This window comes from Cupressus sempervirens, chromosome 9, assembly GCF_028749045.1.
Source record: "Cupressus sempervirens isolate cs-2001-9-10 chromosome 9, ASM2874904v1, whole genome shotgun sequence".
Lineage (NCBI taxonomy): Eukaryota > Viridiplantae > Streptophyta > Pinopsida > Cupressales > Cupressaceae > Cupressus > Cupressus sempervirens.
In genome coordinates this window covers 616,128,972-616,141,108 of record NC_143126.1, presented here as the reverse complement: position 1 = coordinate 616,141,108, position 12,137 = coordinate 616,128,972, and the positions used below count along the sequence as shown (strand labels likewise).

At 35.0% G+C, this 12,137-nt stretch overlaps 1 protein-coding gene across 1 annotated transcript in view; it reads left to right on the top strand.

Annotated features, from left to right (window-relative positions):
* Positions 1-577: 577 nt before the first annotated feature.
* The window catches only part of ELF9 (RNA binding (RRM/RBD/RNP motifs) family protein), a 200,881-nt gene continuing 189,321 nt past the window's right edge, over positions 578-12,137 (top strand). The window contains exon 1 of the mRNA XM_089801353.1: positions 578-1,067. The gene's annotated coding sequence lies outside the window, so the exon portion shown is untranslated. The remainder of the gene's footprint in view (positions 1,068-12,137) is intronic.

Sequence of the window (12,137 nt, the reverse complement as noted above, 5' to 3'; positions counted from 1 at the left end):
TAGTAAATGGCCCTTTTGCCTGGAGTTGGCTATTTCACCTCCGCAAACTAATACCAAAGATGAAGACCAGGCCTCGATATTGCTGCTGATGGCTGGACTGTTCCCAGCCTGCCCACCAATCCCAGGGATGACTAGGGATTTTATGATCGAGATGAACCACCCCCCTCAGCTGGCACTGCATTGGCAGTCTGAGGGTTGTTTCTAATATATATATATATATATATATATATATATATATATATATATATATATATATATATATATATATATATATATATATATATATATATATATATATATATATATATATATATATTTTGATGAATAGTTGTTGATTCCGACTACGATCGTGTGAACTTTCGTGTTGTGATCTTGTGTCCCTCGACCCTTTTTTTGTGAATTGTGACTAAATATATTATTTATTAATAAAAAACGACTATTCATAAAAAAAAATAAAATAAAATTGTACTATTTAAAAAATCCAATAAACTAAAAACTTATTAAAATATTTCATTCATTCATATCCACCGCCAAATTAAAATGAATATATTTGAGTGTATTTTAGTTTCTACACATTAATAATAGCAAGTATGTCCAGTACAAATGTATTTGATCATCTTGCATCTTTAACAGCAATCTCGGCCGTTGATCTGCCAAATCAGGTTGGGGAGCACCTTCGACTTAATAACAGACTTATAGCGTGAAAAAAACAGAGCTATTTTCTTCTAGGAGGTACTTTAGAGCCGAGTTTTTGAATAAGAGCAAAATTCCCCTCCTAATCAATTTGTTCGTTGGTAATCTCTTTTTAACGTTTCCTCACCTTACGCCTGAGTTTTTTGTAACTCGCCACCAATAGTTTCAAATTTTTTGCATGGAACAGAAGAATATTAGGTATACTATTATTTGTGAATAAATTGAAGCAGCAGCCGTAGGGACGTTGGTTTTGGTTCGTTTCAATTGAAATAAATTCTGCCATATTAGGGTTTTGTTATATTTTTCTAGCATATTCTGCCCATTTTACTCATCGTCACTATTGGCAGCACGGCAAATTTTCACACAATCTTGAGGTGAGTCACTTGCCATATTTTCTATGGTTTTTTTATTTTGGGAATATGTACGCGTGTAGTGTTTTATTTATTTCATTTTAAAATATTTCTGTTGTTAAACAAAGACATTGGTTCTGTTTTATTCATGGCTGTATTCGTGTATCATATTGTAATAAGTAGCGTTAGATCCTTATTTGTTAGAGATGTTTTGAACTGCGAAATTAATGTTTATGTTTATTTGGTGGTTTAAATTTTGTTTATTCTGTTTTCCTCATTCTTGAGATTATTCTTGCAACGATTTTCTAGTCATAATTATTTAATTAGAATTGAATATATATCAGCTACTACCGACGCTGTAAAGCAATGGCTTTCAAAACTATTTTCACATAGAGTGATTCGTAGAGATCCGACCAACTTTATATGTTAAGCTCATTACATTCTTCTTTACAAACCTTATACATTGTACATCATACTTCTTTACAGTTTTCTGCCACTATGCTGCTTCTTTACAGTTCTTTGAAGACCAAACACTACAAGGCAAATAATTGCTTTAACCCAAATGACCAAAATTATAAATGATTGTGTTGAATAAGTAACAAATGGTTATGTCCTCTCATATTGTTGTTTTACTTGGTTAGGACCGAGTGTTATAATCAGGCACCAACATTCTTTTGATAGTATTACATTCTTTTTTATAAACCACATCTATGTTACTTCAACAAAAACATGCTTGTTACGTTTGAGATGTCATCTTCACATAAACAAATAGAGCTGGTGTCGGCTTTTGCATTAGTTGGCAATGATTTAACATTCTTATAGAAGCAATTTTAGACATGATTATGCTTGGCGGGTCTATCTTTTAAGTATCAGGTTTTTGTAACTGCAAAGAATAATACTCCTCTATTTGATGCAAGTCTTCGCTATGGAAAAAAATTGCATAGTTTGGCATTTGTCTGTCGTGGGCTCCAATCATTTAGTTTTTTTTCTGTTAGTGCTGTTTTCCGTTGCAAGACACTCAAAGATGTTCTTTCTTATGGGGGACTTTCTCTCAGTTATAACGAAGCGATATGCTGAAGGAACTTACATTGTTCAATCAATGGGTATCAACTTTGCCAACTATTTCCAGCCCAACAAACTACAAAGGGAAAGGGGAAATCTATTCCTCCTAGAATGTAAGAGATGATGAATGGCTTTGTTACTCTACTACACTCAAGGCCTGTTTGGCCGTGAGAATAGGAATTGGGAACAAGAATTTGTTATTCCAGAATAACAAATTCCGAATTTTTTATTCTAGACTCGTTTGATTCGACATAAGTGAAATTGGAATTACAATTGAAATTGAAATTTGAAATTAGAGTCCATGACTTGACATAGTGGAACTTGATGTTGTCACTGGTCGAAGCGAGAATCCGTATGCTTTGTTGTATATCACTCTTAATCGATTGACTTAATAATTTTTCCCACTGTTTCCTTTAACTTTCTAGAAAGTTTTCATCGTTGCAAAAATGAATATTCCTGTGCTGGAAAATGGTAAGCACAGAGGCTGATTCAATCATGACGGCGCTAATGACAAACAACTTCCCCAAATGCCAATCACGCAATGTTAGCCATTGCCCAGCTCAATATTAAAGCACTTTGTAGGGAGGGTTGCTTGAAAGAGGCCTTGCACATTCTACTCACTACGCATAATGCTTCTCCTGCTAACATTCTTGATTTATCAACCTTGGAATATTGTGGATCGGTGTTCAGGGTTTCCTCTATGACTTGTAGGTCGCCAGAACCTATGTTGGATTCGATGAGATTAAAAAAATTGAGGTTTTTTGTTGAATTTGGAAAACCTGCGTCATGTAGCGGATTTGAAATTTTCATCAAATATGAAAAAGTCAAAACTAGAATAGGAATTACAATTCCAGTAACACTTATTTAGGTGGAATAGTAAATGCTCATTTGGGACCAAAGTGAGAATACAAATTCCTATTCTTGGTTCCTATTTGGTGCACCCAAAGTATTTGAAATTTTAGGAATTTGTTGATCCCTATTCCAGTTCAATTGCAGCCAAACAAGTCCTTAGTTTAGCCATCAACATAACCAAGCCAGTATGATCTCTTAAGGTAAATGTAAGATGTTTAAACTATTACAATTCCATCACCACCATCTATTGATGCATATCAATGTGCAAGCAATAATTGAATTAAAGCTCATAAGTATGCCATTCAACCACAAAAGAAAACTTTGCAATTAACAATCAACTAGTGGTTCGGTCTATAAGCGATTTCACTAAAGATGCATCCAAAACATTTTCCATTCACCTAAACACTACTTCTAATCAACATGAAATGAAATCCTAATCTAAGCGAGGAAATGTAGGAGCCATGCAATACTCCAAAGCAACACAAGTAATTCACCATGAAGACCAACAATGGATTAACAATTACTTTGATAACTAGGGGCACAATTTCTTCAAGTCTCTCCCTCTTACAAACGGTAAGGCCTTGCCTTCTATAGTAGTTCCAAGTACAATGAGTGGCCGCGATCAATCCAAAATCAAGGGCCATGATTAATCCAACAATGCCCTAATCTACCAAACAATTGCAAGCATTAAATGCTTATTGCACAGGTATCTGGTAAATTATTGAATAAACTAATGAATGAGAAAGACACTCATTTATATTTTACACAGGTGATATGTTTCTATTACATAACAATCGTTGTTATTAGAAACATTCTATTAACGAAAGAATAATAACAATATTAGAAATATTATAATATTTACAAGGTTTACAATTTTGACCATTAAAATATTAAACAAGGTATACAAAGATATTATTCTAATACCCTCTCTTAATGGTCAATCTGTCAACTACATGAAGGAGCCCACTGAACTTAACAAGCTAATTTGGAAGAAGGGACTTGGTGAGAATATATGCAAGCTGGTTAGCTATAGGAATATACTGCAAATCCATAGATCCATCTTCAAACCGACTTAATAATGAAGTGACAATGGATGCCAATATGCTTGGTTTGCTCATGGAAGATTGGATTTTTCATAAGTTTGAGCACCCCTTGATTGTTGGAGAAGAGGGGTGAAGGACTTGCCTAAGACATGTGAATGTTGGAAAGCATCCTTCAAAGCCAAACTACCTCGCAACTTGCTTTGACTATTCCCTGATATTCAGCTTTGGTCCAGGAAAGAAATATGACCTGCTAGTTCTTAATAGTCCAAGTGATAGCACATGTGCCCAAACAAAAGACATACTTAAAAGTGGACTTTTTGTCATGAACATATCCTCCCCAATCCGAAGCTATCCGATGAGTGTTCATCCATAAAGGATACCAAAGTTTGAGGTGCTATCGACATAGTGTAGGATGCACTTTATTGCGACCCAATGATCCAAAGTAGGAGTTGTCACGAAGCGGGATATGTAACTCTTTGCAAAGTTGAGATTAGGTCTAGTGGCAGTGAGATAGATCAAATTGCTCATTAGTCTCAATGTAGATTCATTCTGAATGGTAGAAACATATTTGCCTGACAACTTTAGACCAAACTCCATAGGTGTAGTTGTAGTCCTGTATTTTGAATTTGTCTAGCAGAGCCCATGAATACTTAGATTGAGAGATGAAGATGTCATGTGACTACTGCCAAACCTTGACTAGGCAGTAGTGTAGAAGCCCAAGGTTGGTCATGTCAAAAGACTAGCATAAATTCTGCTTGATTTCTTGAATCAAAGATGCCAAACTTCTAGTGATAATTAGATCATCAACATAAATAACTAGAAGGATGATATCATTGTGAGTAGTCTTGACATACAAATTTGAGTTAGAAGGACTCCTCTGGAAACCTTGATTTGTGAGGCACTTATCAATTTTCTTGTACCCTGCCCGAGGAGTCTCTTTGAGGCCATAGAGTGCATTCACGAGTTTGAGTACCTAGGGTTCTTTACCATCTTGAATCTAGGGGTCATTTCATGCCCACGTCTTCTTCTAGTTCACCATTTAGGAAGGCACTCTTGATGCCGATTTGATGTTCCTTCTAGCCACACTAAGGTGCCACAACCAAGACTAATTTGACGATGCTCATCTTTGTTGTCGGGGAAAAGGTCTCCTAATAATCAATTCCTTCACATTGAGAAAAGCCTTATTGAAAAATCTCCCTCATTGTCAGTTCAAAGAGTAAGAATATCTAACTACACTCTTTTTCTACAAATGTTTTGAACACCTTTTATTTTTGATGAAGGAAATACACCCACATTTTACGATTGAAATTATTAACAAAAAGTAAAAAGGTACCTAGACTAATGGGAGTAGCCATAGGTCCACAAATATCAACATGCACTAGTTGTAATACGTTATAAGGTCTCGAAGAGAGTCACCATTTGAAAATAGAGTCCGATGTTGCTTCCCAACCTAACATGCTTTGTAAACTTCAAGGTTTTGGGTTTGAATCTCCGACAATACAATGACAAGATCTTCTTGAACAAGCTAAGAAAGATAGTGCACATTTAAGTGCCCATGTTGTTGATGCCAAAGTGTACTTATAGAGGAGCATTGGGCTGCTTTAGCAAGCTCTTGAGAACCACCAAATTCAACAAGTTTGAAATGACCATGGTCCTCAACATCTACAACAACAATAGACTGAGTCTCTCGATCAATGATACTTCATTGATGTGAAATGAAGTTCATGTCTAGTTGAGCGGAATGTCTCAGAATTTGACTAAGAGAAGGTTGAGTTCCGTTCTTGGACCATAGTACACATCAAGGAAAATCAGGGTCCTTCCTCTAGATTGAATCTTTATATTGCCTTATTTGAGAACAATTTACTCTTGCCCTCCAAAAATTTGAATTTGAGAATGGCTGAATTTTTTTGAGCTAATCTCGATGATGAGTGAAGTGGCATGAGGCACTTGAATCAATATACCGGGTAGAAGATTTTACGTGATCTGCAGGTTTTTTGAGTCATGGAGGCGTAAAAGGCTGTCTCACGCTGCTCAGTGTGCTCTAGAACATGTGCTTTAGGCTGTGCTTGCTTGACCTGAGTAGCTAAGCGTTTACAACGCTCCAATTTGATATGACCAAACTTATGGCCGTAGTTGCTCTAAATAATTTTCTTTTGATGATTGAGCAGAGGGATTTTGTTGAGAAGATTGAGAAAACTAATAATTGCTTGTCTACTTATGAAAGAAGTTAGTTGAGAAAGCTTGTGTATTCAAAGATGAACTAGTAACACTATCTTGCTATGAAAGCATAATGTAGAGATCAGAAAACAATACATCAACATGAGGTGGAATCAATGTTGAGAGTTTCAACAAAGTGCCAGTAAGACGATAGTGGACTCTTCAGGGTGATCACCACCACATCTTCTATTTTGCGTCCAATGGCTTCTAATTGATCTCGAATGTCCTTGATTTTATTGAGGAGCATGAAGAGCATGCTCTTCAAGAAGAACACGCACGCACAACTCTTATCAAAGGTTTCATGCAAATCCTTTAGATTTCTTCAAAGTTTTTGCAACTATTTTTCTAGAAGGAACCTATGGCAGTTGATCATCAATAATTGAGAGTTTGATGAGCGTGACAACTTCTCGATTTTGCTCTTCAAATTTGTCTCTCATTGCTTTCATTTGTTGGACCAGTGGTCTTGCCCAAAACAATTTTGTCAAGATATTTGTGCTTAAAGACTATTATCATACACTACTTCCAAGTATTGTAGTTTCTATTGTTGAATTTTTGATTCCTCTCAAGTAGAATATTCGTTAGAGATGCTATTGCAAAAAAGTGAGATCAAAGGTGATTGACCAAATGGCGACAAGAATATCGAGGCAAAGTATGTTCTACCTGTAAAAATCACATCGAGTAACATTGAGACAAAACACATGCATTGATTTTAAGATTGAATAACAAATTCTGGGCAAGGATCGTAAGGCCAAATATTTGAAAGACACAAATTTTTTTGAGACACCCAAAAAAGCTCTTGAAAAACCCACCCAAGTATTTGCAATCAAAATTTCAACCAAACAAAATAAGGTAGAGGGATTTGAAAACAACCTTAGCCAATTGTGAAGTAGATCAAAGATTGCTGGTAAAATAGTAGAAGTACAAAAACGAAGCCCTAGGAAGAAAACCTTAGTGGAGTGAAAAACCTTTGTTTTGAGCAAAAAACAAACACAACATTGGTCAAAATTGCTAGAAAATATATAGAGAACTACAAATATATGCATACATCTACGCGTGTAAAAGCAACACTCATCTGCAAGAATACAACTAGAAAAATGGGCGTGGATGGAGAAAAATGAGCACATAATGGTTAGTCGAACCATTTAGAAACCCAAGATTGCAATAATGACCATAATCATGGACAAAAAGCTTGTCTAGAAGCAAACATGGGTTAACAGAAGAGTTACAGGAAAAACATCATTGTTTTGCAACAAAAAATGACCAAGAGTAGGGTTGTTTGGTCACAAAACACCCATGACATGGAAGCAAGAGGGTCGTTGAGCACATTAGCAACCACAAATGGTGTTGAAAAGTGTTGCAAAAACGGTGTCAAGATTGATGTGAAAACACTATATAGGGTTTATAAAACTAATTTCTACAAAAAAAAGCTTAGAATAATTTCAAAAATTTAGTGTAGATAATTTCGATTGGGAAATTATAATTTTTCAAAAAATAATCAATTTGGCTTGATACCATATTATATAGGTAATTGGTAAATTATTGAATTGATTAATGAATGAGTAAGATGCTCATTTGTTGTTTACAAAGACGATGTTTCTATTATGAGACAATTGTTGTTATTAGAAACATTATAAGTATCCATCAACTTAGGTGTTATCTTCTGGTATAATCCGAAGTATGATTTAACATTAATATCAATCATATGATGTTCATCATACTTATATTCTCTTGGTATGTGCACTACCAACATGTTCATGATGCCTACAATATGTTATATCCTAGAAGGATATGGGTCATCTGATCTGATTTTGAGAAATCTTATCAATCTCACATTCTTGTGATATGAGAACTAGCATCAACACCAAAATGCCTATCAACAAAAGTATCATATCTTGAAAGATACGACTTATCTAATTTTCGGCACACTCTGGGACAATATTGAATGTAGTCTACCAGATAACAACTTTGATCTTAGGGAGAACAAAGTAGTCTCCGTTATGACAAGTATCACGATCTTCGACACACTCCGAGACATCAACTTAATGTAGTCTATCATGATATGTTAGTTATCATGATCTCCAACACATTCCGGGACAACAAGTTAATGTAGTCTATCATGATAACAAATCAAGAACTCAGGAACAACAAATGTAGTATCATGATCTCCGACACATTTCGAGACGACAATTTAATGTAGTCTGTCATAATACCAAGTCAAACCATTGTTAAGATCGTCAACTAACAATAACAACTTCACAACACAAACATCGATGGAAGATTGTCACCTCTAATGATGTTTTCCAACAGAATCATGTAGAAACTAACATGATATCCACCACAAACCATGTCAGAGGGTGGATCTACCATAGCTGCCCCTAGAGAGTGGAACAAGGGCTTTCACCTTAAACTTCTCTCTCAAGAGAAGAATGCATTACAAGGAATTTCACCTCGAACTTTTCTTTTGTAGAGAAGAACTCATTAACAAGGAATTGCACCTCAAAATTCTCCCTTTGAACAAAGATTTTGGGAAGCCAAATCCTCTAGCTGCTCTCTTAGAAGCTCTCTTCGTCCAAAGATGCCTGAGATCAACTGTTAGACTTACTCTAAATCTGATATCAATCTTCCAACTTTCGGGTGACGAGTCATCGCTTCCTCATGATGTACACAAGGGTAGGCCCATCAAAATCATGCAGTCACACATGTATTTTTAGACTCCCTCTTAATATAGAAGGATACTCATAATCTCAATTATCAATGATATTCGCTTCAAGAGCCTCACTATCTAGCATGATCATTAAATGACTAATGAATTCTTGATTATAGCTTCTATGAAGCTACTATCATAAGATTGAGTTTGCACAATATTTGGTAGCATGTGCAAAGTACCAACCTTCTTTTCCTGCAAGAATTTCCTCAGTCATAAAGGAAAAGATGAAGGCAAATGACTCTTTATAGTACATATACAAATGGCTTTTTATAGTACATACAGAAATACAATTAAGAGAGAATATAGTGAGTAGATAAATGTAATACTCAAAGACAACAAATACTTATTTGCACATGAATGGAACATCTTCCCTTTAAAGATTGTTCAAGTGGGAATAACATTGTTTATCATTTCTCTCCCACAATGTGAAGATCCCACTCCTATATCTTTGAACAAATTTGCATCATATTCAATTATGACAAACTTCTTTGTGTTCTTCTTTGCAAAGAATCATCCTGGGGATTAAGGGAAAGAACAAGATTATAATAAAACAAATGACTCTTATATTACATGCATAGTTAAGAGATAGACTATGATATGCAAATAAAATTAGTATTCAAGAGTGAATAACCAATAATACTTATCTAATGCACCATTCTTCTCTTTGTAATGCTATCCTTCATGATGTGAATCTTTTATATGTATGTGAGAGTCTGATTTGTATTTTATTCTAGCATCACAATGCAAATCGTATTTGGCATTTGATATGAAATTCACACCACTTTATCCTCTATTGCAATCTCAAAGATGCCCCTATAACTCCTTATTACCTAATGACTCTTGTCAATAATCATTTTATGTTGGATGTGTCAGACAGATGTCTCAGATTCCCTCTTAACATCAATCTTCTGAGCTCCTTTACTTTTAAAGAAGTGTCAGACTCCTTTGTACTTAATAAGGTCACGATAGTTTCCTTGGAGTACCAATGAGCCACCCACTCCATAGTGAAATATACATTCTTGGTTGTCTAATGAGTTGAAGAACAGATTGTAATGGTAACAACAATTAACATCCAGACAGGTACATTAGAATCTTCCATCTAGTAATGCAAAGATCCTTTGTTATATCCATTTCTATCTTTTATTTATTATATGTTGATGTTGTTGCTTCTACATAGATCATTTTGGGAAATTTCATAGTTATTTGTCAGCATTTACCATGTCACCAATAATATGTGGTTTGTAGATCTCTCACTTTTCATTTCTATATTACATATGAGGTCTAATGGGTATTTATCAGTGTGGGGGCCACCCTTGGCCATGTTGGTGATCTGCTAATTTGAAGGAGTCTTCAATATCCAACTATGAATCCGCATACCTTTCCCGTAGCCGGAATAGCGTTGGGATCTTTATTGACCTACACATGTCACTTGGACACTTGTACCCATCCTTCGTGGATCCTAACCCATGTATGTGCTTCTCAGTCGCTTGGATTGATGTTCATTAGTCACATCTTGTCTGCGTCTAAGGATTGATACCTTGATTTTCATGGGTGATGTTTTGAGCAATTTTCATGTCAAGGGTCGTTCCATTCATGTTAACTGATCAGATCCAATTGAATCAATAACTACCCAATCATGCTAGTCATACTTAAAAACTTGACCGAGCTCAAAACAGATCTAACCCATCCATGTTAACATTACAAGCTATGAAAAATGAAGTGGACAGAAGAAGAAAAGGCAAGGAAGAAATGACCTTCGTTAACTAGAAAGGGACAAATCACGAATGTTGAAGTACAAAGTGGAAAGGTGGCCGTGGGGGTCAATGGCAGTAATGTGCCTTTGCACTGAGGCAATGAACATTGGTGCTTCTTTTTGACTTTTGACATTGTCGAGCCTCTCTAGGATGCCTTTTATGGCATTGTAAGCACTATCTCTAGACCACTTGCAATTTGACAAGAAGGCATCCACACTCTCCCTTCCTCCAATCAATTCCATTCTTCCCTTCCTTTCCTTTCCTTTCCACTCCCCCTGCTTCTTAATTCGGTTATAAAGGCAGTTTTCGGTGCAATTTCAGGAATCACAATGTGCATAAATAAGAAGGGAGAAGACCCAGATCATTGTTTAAAGTCACCACTCCCTAAAATATTGTGAGTGCATTCCCAACTGCTGGGTGGTCCCATCCAGAACTAAACCTTCCATCTAGCAGATGTTGATGAAATCTGTGCACAAAGAGACTCTCCAATTTCGTTCCCACGATATTGTTTTTGTCGTCCAAATATCGATATTCACCAAATTGCTCCAAAAGAGAAAAATAATGTCCAATGCTTTGAACATATAATTTGCAGTCCATCTTTCCTTTTGCTGCATTTGATAAGCCTTTTGTAATAAAGACAACAGAGGTGTCTAAGCTCTGATATGTAGAATCTGTACTTCCATGTAATCTACAAGATCATATGAGATCACCGTTAAAAAAAATCCCTAAGATCGAATGGCTCTGATACCATGTTGAGGGAAGGATCACTGCAAATGTAATAACACTATCATTTTTCTGTATGTTCCAAATGCAGATTGAATGTTATATAAATATGCATAGAAGAGACATGTCTCTATAGTAATTTATAAAATAATCATCAATTAGATGATATTAACATTGATATATAAGAATCTAATTTTATATATATATATATATATAAACATATATAAGTAGATATATGAGGGTTTGTCTATTTGATGATTAACCAATATATAAATATATAAACATATATAAGTAGATATATGAGGGTTTGTCTATTTGATGATTAACCAATATATATATATATATAAACATATATAAGTAGATATATGAGGGTTTGTCTATTTGACGATTAACCAATTATATATATATATATATATATATAAACATATATAAGTAGATATATGAGGGTTTGTCTATTTGACAATTAACCAATAACCATAGAAGGATTATCTCTAGGTCAATTCAATCCTATTGAAGCTATATCATTAACATTATGATCTAGGTTTGTCTCTTTTGCCTTAAGCTCCATCCATTCTTGGCTCCTAACACTTTCATTCTGCAAGAGAACATTAATTGTCAAATATAACTGTGTGTGTATGAAAAGCAAGATATTAATGAAATCCTCCTTAAATAATTCTTCTTTGAATGTAATGAAAGGTATTGATTTCAAATAATCTGTTTATCTATCAAACAAACA